Consider the following 16,688-nt stretch of genomic DNA (forward strand, 5'->3'; position numbering starts at 1 on the left):
ACTTTGATCATGGACTCTGAGCCTCCAGAACTGTGAGAAAATGAGTATCAGTTGTCAAAGGCACCCAGTCTGTTATTTTTGGGGGGCTACGGGAGCACGGTAAAGCAGCACCACTGTGTCAGTCATAACAATGTGATACATATCCAAAGGAGTTGTTAGGAGAATTAAGCTGAAAGTACGTAAAAATATTTTAAATTTAATTACTGAAAAAGAATTGATGTTCAATAACTGTCAGTTTCAAGGCTTTCAAGTTTTACCTTGCATAAGACTAAACACTTCTAAAACTATTGCCGTTCAGTGCTTTTATTGCTTAGTTGTTTTGATTGGCAATCCCCTATAGCATAGATTTTCCATTGTAGGGTGTATTAGTCAAGCTTCTGGAGAAAAACAGAATCACTAATCAAGATGACACATAAAATCAGCCATGAGAAAACATGAAAACATGAAATATTTCAGAAGGAAAGAATTAATGAAATTTGTAATCATCAACCTCTAAAAGAATCTATTTAAAGGACAGCCTAAGAGTTGTTTAAATGAGGAAGTATACATATTTTAATAAAGATTTATCAATTGCATTTGCAGATACTCTTGAATATTTTAACATCTTAATCTGATTATAGATATAGAAATAAATACGTGAACATGTATATGGTCTATAGTAGTAAATATTATGCTCTGTGACTTATATGCAATATTCAGTCATTTGCCTTTTTATGAATTAGGTTTTTTTTCCAAATTCAGCAAATACCATTTTTGTTCCAATTCATAAACACTAAATAATAACTCACAAAAGATTTTTGCAATTATCAATAAAAATATTGAAATGTTATTGTTTAGTTCTCTGAAAGCACAGAAATGTAATTTTGTGTTTGACTTTTAAAACCATACATACCAAAAAATAAATAAATAAAACCATACATACCTAACTTTAGAGGGCCCGGTTATATGTATTTTACATGATAAATATTAATATGTGTATTTTCTTCTCCACTCCCTTATTTTCCCCTTCCAGGTTTAAATTCAACACGGTTGAATAATTGCAATTAAATGCTATGGCACTTCTGTTGTCAAAGTGAAATTATTTCTATTCAAGTTCCCAAAAGTTCAAGAAACTACTCAGAAAGTTTCTGTGCCAGATAAGAGTATGGGTATTTGTATGCATGTTTGGAATGATGGTACATGGGGAAGATTTGTAAGACTTTCTGCCTCACCATGCATTTTAAAATTTATTTTAACTTTTTTTAAACTCACGTTATTGTTAACAACAGAGGTGCATATCCTAGCTGACTCACCGGAGCAAGAACCAGGACAAAGAAAATAATGTAGATAAAGTCACAGTTAATAAAGTATTTGAAAAATTTTTATCCCAGCAGTATATGAGAAATTCTACTCCTTTCCAATGTCTCAAACTTAATACCATTTGACTTTTTAATTATTTCTTTTTTAATTTATTTTTTATTGGTGTTCAATTTGCCAACATTTAGAATAACACTCAGTGCTCATCCCATCAAGTGCCCCACTCAGTGCCCGTCACCCAGTCACCCTCACCGCCTGCCCTCCTCCCCTTCCACCACCCCTAGTTTGTTTCCCAGAGTTAGGAGTCTTTATGTTCTGTCTCCCTCTCTGATATTTCCCACACATTTCTTCTCCCTTCCCTTCTATTCCCTTTCACTAGTATTTATATTCCCCAAATGAATGAGACCATATAATGTTTGTCCTTCTCCAATTGACTTATTTCACTCAGCATAATACCCTCCAGTTCCATCCACGTTGAAGCAAATGGTGGGTATTTGTCTTTCTAATGGCTGAGGAATTTTCCATTGTATACATAGACCACATCTTCTTTATCCATCATCTTTCGATGGACATCGAGGCTCCTTCCACAGTTTGGCTATTGTGGACATTGCTGCTATAAACTTCAGGGTGCAGGTGTCCCGGCGTTTCACTGCATCTGTATCTTTGGGGTAAATCCCCAGCAGTGCAATTGCTGGGCCATAGGGAAGATCTATTTTTAACTCTTTGAGGAACCTCCACACAGTTTTCTAGAGTCGCGGCACCAGGTCACATTCCCACCAACAGTGTAAGAGGGTTCCATTTTCTCCACATCCTCTCCAACATTTGTTGTTTCCTGTCTTGTTAATTTTCCCCATTCTCACTGGTGTGAGGTAATTAATTTTCCCCATTCTCGTTGTGGTTATGATTTGTATTTCCCTGATGGCCAGTGATGCGGAGCATTTCCTCATGTGCTTGTTGGCCATGTCTGTGTCTTCCTCTGTGAGATTTCTGTTCATGTCTTTTGCCCATTTCATGATTGGATTGTTTGTTTCTTTGCTGTTGAGTTTAATAAGTTCTTTATAGATCTTGGAAACTAGCCCTTGATCTGATACGTCATTTGCAAATCTCTTCTCCCATTCTGTAGGTTGTCTTTGAGTTTTGTTGACTGTGTCCTTTGCTGTGCAAAAGCTTCTTATCTTGATGAAGTCCCAATAGTTCATTTTTGCTTTTGTTTCTCTTGCCTTAATGGATGTATCTTGCAAGAAGTTGCTGTGGCCAAGTTCAAAAAGGGTGTTGCCTGTGTTCTCCTCTAGGATTTTGATGGAATCTTGTCTCACATTTAGATCTTTCATCCATTTTGAGTCTATCTTTGTGTATGGTGCAAGAGAGTGGTCTAGTTTCATTCTTCTGCATGTGGATGTCCAATTTTCCCAGCACCATTTATTGAAGAGACTGTCTTTCTTCCAGTGGATAGTCTTTCCTCCTTTGTCGAATATTAGTTGACCATAAAGTTCAGGATCCACTTCTGGATTCTCTATTCTGTTCCATTGATCTATGCATCTGTTCTTGTGCCAGGACCACACTGTCTTGATGACCACAGCTTTGTAGTACATCCTGAAATCTGGCATTGTGATGCCCCCAGATATGGTTTTCTTTTTTAAAATTCCCCTGGCTATTAGGGGTCTTTTCTGATTCCACACAAATCTTAAGATTATTTGTTCCAACTCTCTGAAGAAAGTCCATGGTATTTTGTTAGGAATTGCATTAAACATGTAAATGTCCCTGGGTAACATTGACATTTTCACAATATTAATTCTCAATGGGGAAACACTGGGAGCCTTTCCCCTAAGATCAGGAACAAGACAGGGATGTCCACTCTCACCACTGCTATTCAACATAGTACCAGAAGTCCCAGCCTTAGCAATCAGACAACAAAAAGAAATAAAAGGTATTCAAATTGGCAAAGAAGAAGTCAAACTCTCCCTCTTCACAGATGGCATGATACTGTACATAGAAAACCCAAAAGACTTCACCCCAAGATTGCTAGAACTCATACAGCAGTTCGGCACTGTGGCAGGATACAAAATCAGTGCCCAGAAGTCAGTGGCATTTCTATACACTAACAATGAGACTGAAGAAAGAGAAATTAAGGAGTCAATCCCATTTACAATTACACCCAAAAGCATAAGATACCTAGGAATAAACCTAACCAAAGAGGTAAAGGATCTATACCCTAAAAACTACAGAACACTTCTGAAAGAAATTGAGGAAGACACAAAGAGATGGAAAAATATTCCAAGCTCATAGATTGGAAGAATTAATATTAATTATTTCTAATCAAATGGACAAAAAACGGTTTTCATCATGAACTTCAGTTACCTTTACATGACAACAAGTTTGGGCATATCATCATATCTTATTAGACATTTAGATCCTCTCTTTGTAGCTGTGACTCTTTAAGCCTCTCATTCATCGTGCTGTTGTTTGTCCGCTTCTTTTTGATTTATGGTACACACACATACACACATTCACGGGCACATGCCTACAAACATAAAACAACTACTAAAATACTTCTGCGGCAGGATAAGGAAAAACACATGAAGCACATGAGTACATGTAAATTATTTTTCAAGATCTAGTTATTGGATTTGGTACTAAATTCACAAGTGCTCCTTATATATTTTTAAAAATACATAAATATATAAATAAATAGAATAAAAAGGGCTCAGATTCAGATCAATAATTACAGTGTATTATGAACCAAGTTTTGTGAGTGATCTCATTCTGTGTTCCTGTGTTCCGTTAGAAAATTATTCCCTGATAAAATGAATATTCATATAATGTAGGGACGTCTGGGTAGCTCAGCCGATTAAGCGTCCAACCCTTGGTTTTGGCTCAGGTCATGATCTCAGGGTCGTGAGATCGAGCCCCACTTTGGTTCCCATGTTCAGTGTAGAGTCTGCTGGAGATTCTTTTCCTCTTCCTCTCTGTCGGCCCATCCTCCCTTCTTGCACATGCTCTCTCTCTCTCTGACAAAATAAATAAATCCTTTAAAAAGCCTTTTAAAAATAATTTATACCTGAGTGTGATGATTGTATGAAATAAATATTATAGCATGATACTTATGACGATGTATGCAGGGGAAGCAGCTGTGTTCTGGTAGTAGCCCCGGACTGGGATTAGGAGACAGGATACCATTGCTCATTAGTCACAAGTGAAATGATGTGTATCATGCTTTGTTTCCTCTAATCTTAATGCATATAATGCTGATTATACTGTTAAACTACTAATTATACTGTAATACTATTATACTACAGATACCGGAATTAATTAATGCTTGTGACAACATTGCAAACTTTTAAGCTTCTATGTGAATTAAATAAATCAAGGTTAGGGATGCCTGGATGGCTCAGCACCTGGTTGGGCATCTGCCTTTGGCCCAGGGTGTGACCCCGGGATCCTGGATCAAGACCCTCATCGGGCTCCTTGCAGGTAACCTGCTTCTCCCTTTGCCTGTGTCTCTGCCTCTCTCTCTCTCTGTGGGTCTCTCATGGATAAATAAATAAAGTCTTTAAAAATAATAATTATTAAATCAAGATTAATAATTGCACTGCTGGTGTAAGCTAATCAATACCAAGTAAATATATTGACATAATTAAAAATGACAAATTAAATCCCTAATTACTTTCTACTTGTATTTTTAAAACTCAGCTTTTTGTTTTTTTTGTTTTTTTCTGCCGGTAAAAGTGAAGGTGAGGGTGAGCATATTCTCTCTAAGTAAACAGGCAGTGTGAGGAGGACTTGGGAATGAGATGTGGGGAAGAATATGAGGATGAGATTTTGGAAAGAAAGCAAATATTACTAATGGACCACTCAGACAAAAGGACCTTGGTCTTTTTTTTTTTTTTTTTTTAAGATTTTATTTATTTATTTGAGAGAGAGAAAAAGAGAGAGCACAAGCAGGGGAGAGGGTCAGAGGAAGAGGGAAAAGGAGAGTCTCCACAGAGCAGGGAGCCCAAGGTCGGGCTCCATCCCAGCACCCTGGGATCATGACCTGAGCCAAAGGCAGACACTAAAGGAAAGGAACCCAGTCGCCTAGACACTGCTGTACTGGGTCATCTTATATGTTTTCTCAGTCCTCACAATAAACTTTCAAAGCACATATTTTGCTTTCTTTTTATGAATTATTGAAATGAGATCAAAGAAATTCAGAAACTCAACCAAGGCCACATGTTTGGGATCCACCAAGCTGAGGTGTGAACATCAGACTTGGGCTTATTATACTGACCCATAATCCGAATATTTCAGTGTCCTATAGGAAATGGCAACTCTCTTGTCTGTTTTAGTGCTTATGAGAAAGGGATAAAACAATTTTGTTGTAAGCCAACTAATGAGGTTATGGAGATGAAGTTTTTTGCTTTTACAACTGAATGTCTCTAGGTGGAAAAGTTTTATGCTTTACCCCACATATTTTAAACACTTTACTCACAACTGTTATTTAGTTAAATCCTTATGTATGGGGAGAAATTGTTTCAATTTCACATTTAACTGAAAATTTCAAACAAAATCAAACTTACCTGATTAAGTTCAGGGGAACTCAGAACTAAACAGGATATGCCAACAGGCTCAATTAATCCTCAGCAGAATCCTACAATATTAAATATACACTAGCATTCACTTGAGACATAATTTATAATTTTAATATGGAATTTTGATAGCACATGGTGACTTAATTGTTAATATTAAAAATTTACTATTTTTCATAGATGACTATATATTGGTAGTGTTTTCAGTTTCAGTAAACTTTTAAACAAATCAAATCATCGGATCTTCTCGTGGTTGGTTGGTTATGGCAGAGATGGTTAAGTTTCTACAGAATCAGTTTCCTTTTCTTCCTCTGCACATAACTAGAGTATGTTTCCAAATTAGGTGTGACTATGTGACAAGTTCTTGTCAATGGCATGTGCCTGAAAATGATATGTACCATTTCTGGGCCAAGGCTTTTAAAACTGCAGATAGGCCTTCTTTCTGCTCTTCTCCTTCCATGGCCTGGGTGAAGATGATAATAAAGTCCAATAAAAGGACAGGCAGTGCCATAAAATGGATCATCCTAGGGGCCCTGAATCACTTCCTGAACTTGCTGGTCAGACACCAGCCCTGGACTCCTGTAGAACAGTGTTCATACTGTGTGAGAATTATTATACATCTTTCACTTTAATTTGTTATAGCAGTTTGCTTATCGGCTAATATTTAATGCTCCTCACACCTTTTTGCTGCATAAAGAATTGAAGGTCTAATAGCAGATATAACAGGGAAATTAATAAACCAGTCTCTGAAGCCAAATTGTATTGAACATCTGGTCTACTACCTAATAGCTAGAAAATCTTGGAGAATTTCTCAATTTCTCTGTTTCTGAATTCCCTCGTGTGGAGTCAATGATAGCATCTACTTCTAGAATTGATATTCACCCGGTATGCCTTGACAATTTTAACAACAACATGAATATTAATAATATGTAAAAAGTATTAAAAGTGTTTAGAATATATTGGGCATATTTGACACAATATATAGTAGCAGTTATAACCTTTATTTAATTTTGATAAAATTAGAGATATCTCCCAAGGAAACTAATTAAAACTTTTTGGGGGGATGAAGTAGAGACTAGGTCATTCTTTCTTGAGTTTTCATTTGTTTTTAGCACTTATGACCAAGGGTAAATCTACGCTGGAAGAGGAACGTAATAGACATTTCTTTGAAGAAGCAGGAACTCATGGTTTCCTTTTCTCATCCAGCTTCAAGCAGGTTATAAATTTCACTTTTATTTGTGCACTTTTTTTTTCCTACATAGTTTGAGAAACAGGTTTGGTCCAATAAGGCAGCAAAGAGATGAGTGTAAGAGTGAATGACAATTCATTCTAATTTGCTCATTGGCTAAAGGGCGTCTCTAGTCAGGGTGCTTGACCCTGGCTTCTGCAGGGACACCCACATTAGGGAGACAGCCAACATCCGAGAGCCCCAAATTTTGTTATGATTGTCTAGATAGATGAAACAGAATGGGGTAGACTCACTACTTGGATGGACACATCTATTGATGCATTATTTCTTGCCCCTGAGCTTCCTCAGGGAGTGTTTTATTTCTGAAATATGCTATTTTCTCCACAATCTCACGAGAGGTGTTTTTTCTTAGCATTGCTTATGAAATCGCATTTTCTACATGAAACCTCCCTAGCAGCTTACGAGAAACAAAAAGGATATTGCTTCCCTATGTAAATATGCATAATTCCATGACTATACATTATATGATTTGTTTTTAATGTAATATAAATATTAATATTCATCTTTCTGAATACATGATTATGTTTCTGGATGTCAAGCTAGGTTATTTTCCTTTCAGCACTGAGATGTACAACAAAGAATTCTTAGCTTCTTTCTTGGTCACATTTTAAAATTTGTCACATTTTATAGTGCTCCTTACTGAGAATGATGTCCAAGATTATATCATAGGATGCCGTTGTTGTACCTTATGCTCCGATTTTGAGAAGATACTTGTAGCGTTAAGCATCTCCAGAAATGGTAGCTTTCTACCAGGCTCAGATCTTTTTCTTTTACACTACTTCCTGAACATTCATAAATTCTCAGATGTCTTCCTTAGGTCACAGATTGCCTGCCTTCTCTTTCAAGCTGGAGTCACACTGGCCACTGGTGCCAGATGTCCTTTTATGTTGGAGATTTGTGAATGATGTCTAAGTTAGTGATGTAGTTAAATACAACACAAATGTGGAATAATTCCCCTAAATAAATGTCTTTTTATACAGGGAAATAAACGGAATCATTAGCGATATGGAATATTGGGGAAAAAAAACTTTCTAGCAAAGCAATATTTATGCTTTCAGTTGTCTGTGTTTCCTTATCAAGAAGCAATGTGATATACTAGAATACATTTTAGGCTATAAATTTAAAATATAAAAACTTTGGATTCTTAGCTCAGTCTACCATTCACCTAGCCTAGAGCAAATGATAGAGTTTCTGGGAGATTTAGCTATTTATCTTTAAAGTGGGAAGAATAAACTCTGTTTACCTCAAAGTTTGCTGTGAAAATCAGGCAATATTTAACTGGCCTTCTGAAGCACTTTTTTTTTTTTTTTCAAAGAGGAAGATAGCAAGAAAAGGATCTGAAATAATGTAAACTTTTATTCAAAGGTTAAGTTATTGCTAATTCTTTTATACATAATTTGCTCTTTTTTATTTTTTTATTTTTTTTATAATTTGCTCTTTTTAAGGGTGATCTGTGCATATTAGTAATTATAATTCCATTAATAATGTCTCACCTGCAAGTGACATTTGTCAAGAAATCAAAGACTTTTGCACCACATAGAATGTTTTTTTGTAACAAAGTAAACCAGCTGTGGACCTTTGATCAATACATCAATATCTAGATTTTTTATTTTTAGCTTCTATTTCTGTTATATTTTTCCAGTCAGGGCTTTTTTATATAAAGAAAATGAACAGCTAGTGGTAACACATTGGTGTGTCATTCCGATGAACTTTAGAATGCTTAATATCATCTTGTTTAATTTCATGTTTCATAAAAGCTTCTCAATTGCAGGATCAATTACTTTCAATCTCCACATCAATCAGTCCAGATGGTTCTCATTATTTGCTAAGGATAGCTGCAAATTGAAATTTTTGAACCCATGATGCATATTGTGTTAATCCTTGATATGGAAAGGTCCTTCTGCAGAATAAGTGGAGCTGAAAAAGGTGTGTTTTACATTCACAAACTGCATATCTTTTAAGGATTGAAAGGGACTCTTTAGAGTGTTATACCCAGATGAACGTTAAAAAATGCGGTCTTAAGAAAAATCAAGTCACTTATGTATTCATTGCTGAAATAAGAACATCATTTCATTTCTGATTCTAATTTGAATTTTGATTTGAAGGTGAAAAAGAAAAACCCTCAGGATTGTTTTGTATCGCAGAATGAGCTACAACTTGTTCTGTAAACACTATTTGTTGTTAGACTAAAAATGTGAGTTACCCTTCTTTGTGTATGATACCATTTTTTTACTGTCCTTTTTTTCCTGAACTTAAGTCATAGGTAGAATATGTTGTTCCAATATAAATAGCTTGTAAAATAAGGTATCTGGTATATAATAATAATTTCATTTTTATTACTGATTTAACTAAGGTAGTTTTTGATAATTTCTAGTTAGTTGCACTTTCATCTACTTCAATCATTTTCTGTATTGCACACAATTATGAAGATTTTTGTTCAATCCTCCTACATTTAAATAAACAATATAATATGTTAAATCTGGGAGGGGAAATCAAGCATCTGTTTATTCTCAAGTTTATTAATACATTTATTAGAAAAAGGGCACAATTCTCCCAATTGTTCAAGCAAGTAATGGAAATTCACTAGAGACAGAAATAGTAAGTAAAGGGTCAATTCATTATGAGGATATGACAATTATGTGTCCATTCCAACGTTGGAGGACCTAAATATTTAAAGCAAATATTAAGGGAATGAAAGGGAGATATGGACAACAATAATAGGGAACTTCAAAACATCACTTTTAACAGTGGATCAATTATTCACATGGCAAATGAAGAGGGAAACGGTAGACCTGAATAACACTGTAGACCAAGTGATTTTTAATATATATGGAATATTCCATCCAACAGCATCAGAATATACATTCTTCTCTAGTGAACAGGGAAAATTCTCCAGAATAGATCATATGTTGGACTATAAAGCAGCCTTAACACATTTAAGAAGAGTGAAATCATATCTAGTACCATTTCTGATCACAGTGATACAAACTAAAAATCAATAACAGGAGAACTGAAAAATTCACAAATATATGGAACTTAAACAACACACTCTTGAATATTCAAATGGTCAAGAAAGAAAACATAAGGAAAAAATATCTTGGGACAAACAAAACAACATACTAAACTCAACATGCCAAAATTTACGGGATACAGCAAAAGCAAAAGTTCCCAAAGAGAAATTTATAGCTACAAATTCATGCATAAAAAGACCAGAAAGATGTCAACACCTAAAGGAACTAGAAAAAGAATAACAAACTAAGCCCAAAATTGACAGAAGGAAGGAAATAATAAATATTTGAGCAGAAATAAATGAGAGGTGCCTAGATAGCTCATTTCGTTGAGTGATTGACTCTTAATTTTGGCTCAGATTGTGATGTTGGTGTCCTGGGATCAAGCCCTGTGGCAGTGGTACAGAGTCTGCTTTGGATTCTCTTTCTCCGTCTCCCCTTCCCTTTGCTCTTGCTCTCCTCTCTATCTCTCTCTAAAATCAATAAATAAAATTTTCAAAAATAAATGAAATAGACATTAGGACAGTAGAAAAACATTAATGAAAATAACAGTTGATTGTTTAAAAGGATAAACAAAATGGTTAGCTAGACTAACCAAGAAAGAAAAGGTAAGACTCAAATCAACAAAACTATAGATGAAAAAGGCCACATTACACTGACACCACAGAAATGCTAAGAATCATAGAAGACTACTATGAACAATTCTATGCCAAAAAATTGGATGACCTATAAGAAATAGATACATTTCAAGAAGCATGACCTTCCAAGGCAGGATCATGAATAAACAGAAAATCTGAACAAACCAATAATACCTACGAAGATTGAAGGAGTAACTTAAAAAAAAATCCCCCAAAAGAAAAGTTCAGGACCAGATGGTTTCACTGGTAAATTCTACCAAACATTTAAAAAAAATTAATGCTAATCCTTTCTCAAATTCTCCAAAAATAAAACTGAAGAGAGAAAATAATCCCAAACTCATTTTATGAAATCTGCATTACTCGATTACCTAATCCAGATAAAGACACAAGAGAAAACTACAGGCCAATATCCCTGATGAATACAGACATAAAAATCCTCAACAGCATTCTAGCAAACAGAATTCCCTAGCACATCAAAGGGATCATACACTATCATCAAGTAGGATTTATCCCTGGGAAGCAAGGATGATTCAACATACACAAATCAATAAACATTATACACTTCGTTGATAGAGTGAAAGATAAAACATATAATCCTTAAAATAGATGCAGAAAAAAACTGATGAAATTTCAACACCCTTTCATGAAAAAGAAAAAAAAAAAAGGAAAAACTCTCAAGAAATTGAGTATGGGAAGAACAAACCTTAGCACAATACAGGCCATATGTGACTTAAACACAGCTAACATCATACATAACAGTAAAAAGCTAAAGCTTTTCCTCTAAGGTCAAGAAGTAAGAAAAGGGTGCCAACTCTCACAACTTTTTCAAAGTAGGACTTAAATTCTTATCCAGAGCAATTAGGCAGAAAAAGAAAGAAAGGGGACTGGAAAGGAAGAAGTAAAATCATCATTGTTTGTGGATGAGGTGATTTTATATATAGGAAACCCTAAAAGACTCCACAGAAAAATTCTTAGTGTTAATAGATGAATTCAGTAAAGTTGCAGGACACAAAATCAACATATAGAAAATAAATAGTTGCCTTTCCATATACCACCAATAAAATATCTGAAAAATAAAACCATTACATTTACAGAAGCATCAAAAACAATAAAATACTTAGGAATAAATTTAAGTGAAGATGTGAAAATTCTGTAAACCATAAGACATTAATGAAACAAATAGCACAAAACACAAATAAAGGGGAAGATATCCTGTGTTCATGGATTGGAATTTTACATTTTTCAAATGTCCATACTACCCAAAGTGTTCTACAGATTCAGTGTAATCTCTATCAAAATACTAATGGCATTTTTCACAGAAATAGAAAAAACCCTAGAATTTGTATGAAACCATTGACAACCCCCAAATAGCCAAAGCAATCCTGAGAAGAAAGAACAAAGCATCACCTTAGCTGCATCACATTGCCTGTTTTGAGGCTATACTATAAAAACTAAAATAATCAAAACAGTATGGTACTGGCATAAAAACAGACACATGGACGATTGGAGGAGAATAAAGAACTCAGAAATAAACCTCCACATATGATCAACTAATATTTGGCAAGAGAACCAAAAATACTCAGTAGGGAAGGTTAATCTTTTCAAGAGATGTTCTTTGCAGAACTGGTTATTCATATGTAAAAGAATGAAACAACATCCCTATTTTACACCACTTACAGAAACTAACTGGAAATGGATTAAAGGCAAATGTAGAACCTGAAACTGTAAATCTCTTATAAGAAAACAGAGCAAAAGCTAATTGGCATTGGTCTTAACCAGTGATTTTTTGCCTCTTACACCCAAAGCAAAAGCAATGAAAGAAAAAATAAACGTGGCTACACCAAACTAAAAAGCTTCTTCACAGCAAAAGAAACAATCAACAGAATGAAGAGGCAACTCATGGAATGGGAGAAAATACTTGTAATCTATATAACCAATAAGGGATTAACATCCAAAATATATAAGGAATTCATTCAATTAGCCCCCACCAAAAAAACAAAACAAAAAAATAATTAATAATGGGTATAGGACCTGAATAGCCCCTTTTCAAAGAAGACATCCACATTTCCAAGAAATACATGAAAAGATGCTTAACAGCATTACCTATCAGGGAAATGGAAATCGGAACCACAACGAGATATCACCTCACCTGTGCTAGAAGGGCTATTACAAAAAGGATAGTAGTTGGTATTTTCAAGGATGTGGAGAAAAGGGCACCCTTGTGTACTATTGGTGAGACTGTAAATTGATATAGCCATTATGGAGAAAAGTACCGTGGTTCCTCAAAAAATTAAAAAAATAGAGCTGTTGTGTGATCTAATGATCCCACTTAGGGGAATACAACCTAAGGAAATGAAATCACTATTTTGAAGAGATATCTGTACTCCCATATTCATTGCAGCATTATTCACAATAGCCAAGACATGGAAGTAACCAAAGTGTCCACGGGTGGATGGACGAAGAAAATATGATATATATAATGGAATATTACTAAGCCACAGAAAGAAATAAATCCTGCCATTGTTGACAGCATGATTAGATCTTGAGGGCATTGTGCTAAGGGAAATAAGTCAGATAATGGCATGTACTGTATGACCTCACTTGTATGAGGAATCTTAAAATGTCTCTTAAAGTTTATAGAGAATTTGATGAGGAATGACTAAGAACTGGGCAGTGGAGGAAATAGGGAGATGTTATTTATAGGGTATGAACTTCTAGTTATAAGATGGATATGTGCTGGGTATCCTACATTCAGTAGGGTACCGTAGTTAGAAGTGCTGCACCACAGCAGCACCTGGGTTCTTCAGTTGGCTACGTGTCCAACTCATGATTTCAGCTCAGGTCATGATCTCATCAGGCTCCGTGCTGGGTATGCTTAATATTCTTTGCTTAATATTCTCTCCCTCCTTATCCTTCTTCCTCTTCCCTATCTCTTTCTCAAAAAAAAAAAAAAAAAAAGCTTGAATGTGCTAAGAATGTAGATCTTAAATGTCTCACCACACACACACACAAAAAAAACTGTTATAATTAGGTGAGGAAGACTGTGTTAACTAACCATATGCGAAGATAATTTTACAATATTTCTGTGGATCAAATTCATATTAGACACCTTAAGTTTATACAATTAAAAGTTATATTTCCATAAAGCTGAAAAAAAGAATAATTGAGAATATGCATCACCTTGCATTAATATTCCCTCTTTGTCTCTATTCCTTTCAGTAGACTTTGAACTCTTGAAAACATTGACCAGGTATTTTCTTTATTAATTTAACCAATATTTTCAGGAAATGTATGAATGTAGTTCATCCATGTGGAATATTGACAGTAATAGACTAGGTGATTCAGGAAAAAATGCATCCAGCATTTTGAGGGGAAAAATGTGAATAAATCCATATGATTAATGTGGACAATTCTTTTAGGAAATAGATAAAATTGGATTATGATAAGTAATGTGTTAAAGAAGGTAAATCCTGAGTGACTAGATGGCAGATATAACAGAATCAGCCCTCTTGTTTTTACTAAGTTCTTCTTATTTTCTGGGCTGGTATCTATCAAGTATTACATGTATTTGCACTCATTATGGTGATTGCATTTCCAGAAACATTGCGACTAAAACAAGCTTTCCAAAAGTATGAAAAATTTCTACCTCTAGGATAGTCTAATCAGGGAATTCTGAGAATTTGATAATAGAGGATATGTAGCATTGTATTCCTTAGCTCGATTTTTCTTTTTCTCATCAATGTAAAACTACAAAGATTTGAATGGAGAGGGGATGTTAAAGTCAACCTGTGTTTGTCCAAAAGTTTGTATGATGCCTCTCCTTTGAGGAAATACATCTGTTTCTTTTTTAAAAATCCTATTTATTCCTTCATTCAAGAATCATTTTTTGTGAAGCATAGTGTCGTGATTAAGAACACATTCTCTGAAGCCAAACTGCTTGGCTTAAAATTGTGAGTCTTCCCCATAGCAGCTGCGTGACTTAGAGTAAACTACTAGGTTGTAAATTAGGGATGATAACAGCAGTGTCAATATGATCCTATTATTGATCATTATACATGAATTAATGTATATAAAATATTCGCATACAGTACACATTCTATAAATTTAGCTATAGTTGTTTATTGAACACAACATTTTTTTAATCTTTTTATTTTGAAATCATTGTAGAGTCACAGGAAATTTCAGATGTATTACACAGATTTCATATTCCCTTTACCTAGTTTCCTCCAGTAGATTCACCTTCTTTTTTTTTTTTTTTACACCTTCTATGATTAGAATAAAATATCAGTAACAGGAATTTGACATAGGCACAATGTGTGCACATAGTTCTACCTCAGTTGTTCATATGTGTAAATTCATCAAGATCATCTTGATCTTGCAATCAAGATATAGAACTGTTCCATCACCATGATGCTCTCCCTAATGCTGTATAGTCACACCCACCCCAAACCCTACATCATCCCTAACCCGTGGAAATCACTAATATGTTTTTTACCTCATATTAATTTCTAAAAGTTACATATGGGATATGAGAACTTTTTATTATTTTTTTCCCCTACTCAGCATACCTTTAAGATCCATCCAGTTTACTGCATGGTTCGGTAATCTATTCCTTCAAAAAATTTTAATTGAAGTATCATTAACATAGAGTGTTGAATTACTTTTGAGTATACAATATAATGATTCGACAATTCTATACATTACAGTTTATTTCTTTTTATTGCTGAGTGGTATTCCATCATATAGATGTACCACAATTTGTTTAACCATTCACATATCCAACATTTTGGTTGTTTCCAGCCTTGGGCTTTTAAAATTAAAGCTGGTATGGAAGATTCTGTGCAGATTTTTATTTCTTTGGGATAAATATCCGGAAGTACAATTGCTGGGTAGTATTTTAGCATATGTTTTAGTTTTTTAAAGAAATTGCCAAACTGTTTTCCAGAGTGCTGTACCAGTTTGTGGTTTCACCAACAATATATGAATGATGTGATTTCATCATCCATATATTTCTTGCCAGTATTTGGTGTTGTCCCCCTCATTTTTTTCTTACTTTTAGCTGATATAATAATTGTGTGGTCATCTAGCATTTGACAAGAGCTGAGAATACAAGTTTGAATTTGACCTTGATCTTAGGGAGACACAATAAACAAGAAAATAAATAGGAAATAATAATTGAAGATAATGGGGGAAATAAAGTGAAGAGGTAGCTCGTAAGCAGGCAAACAATTTTCATTAACTAAGATGAGTCAGGAAATTTTTGGCTGAGATTTCTAAGGAATAGTAACTATACAAAGGACTAGAGAAAGGATATTCTAGAAAGAGAGAAGACGCACACATGTAGAGTCATAGACTGGAAAAGGGACGGCATATTCCCCAAATTGGGAAAGTGATCGAGAAACTTTGGGGTAGGAATCAGTTTTATGGACTAAGGGTTCGTGTCACCAGCAAATTCATTTGTTGAAATCCTACCTCCTCAGTGTGATGGTACTAGGAGATGGGGATTTTGAGAAGTAGTTAGGTCATAAGGGTAGTGCCCTCATGAATGAGATTAGGACCCTTATGAGACGAAACACAAGAGAGGTTTCTTCCCCTGCTCTCTCCACCAAGTGAGAACATGATGGGAAGATAACCATCTGTAAGTGAAGAAGCAGGTTCTCACCAGGACATAACCAGGCTGGCATTTCTGATCTTGGACTTCCCAGCCTCTAGAACTACGAAAAATAAATTTCTACTTTTTAAGCCACTCAATCTAGGCTTTTTCTAACAACCAGAACTAAGACAAGAAAAGAAAGGAATGCTGGGAAGTGTAGCTGGAGAGGTAGACAGGAAAATATCAAATTTGGATCTCTGTTCATCATAAAGGAGTTTTTTTTTTTTTTTTTTGACTTGTTAGCAATGGAAAAGCAACCAAGGAATCATAGCAGAGTGT

The 16,688-nt window shown here is 34.9% G+C and overlaps 1 long non-coding RNA gene across 4 annotated transcripts in view; it reads left to right on the top strand.

The window, feature by feature from the left end:
- The window catches only part of LOC140604033 (uncharacterized), a 247,272-nt gene that overhangs the window by 90,631 nt on the left and 139,953 nt on the right, over nt 1-16,688 (top strand). The window contains exon 8 of one of the 4 annotated variants that reach the window (XR_012007067.1): nt 8,882-9,030. The exons of the other annotated variants lie outside the window; for them this stretch is intronic. This is a non-coding gene — a long non-coding RNA (uncharacterized lncRNA). Of the gene's footprint in view, nt 1-8,881; nt 9,031-16,688 lie in introns of those variants that run through there. 4 annotated transcript variants of the gene reach the window in all.

The sequence above is a fragment of the Canis lupus genome, chromosome 14, assembly GCF_048164855.1.
Source record: "Canis lupus baileyi chromosome 14, mCanLup2.hap1, whole genome shotgun sequence".
NCBI lineage: Eukaryota > Metazoa > Chordata > Mammalia > Carnivora > Canidae > Canis > Canis lupus.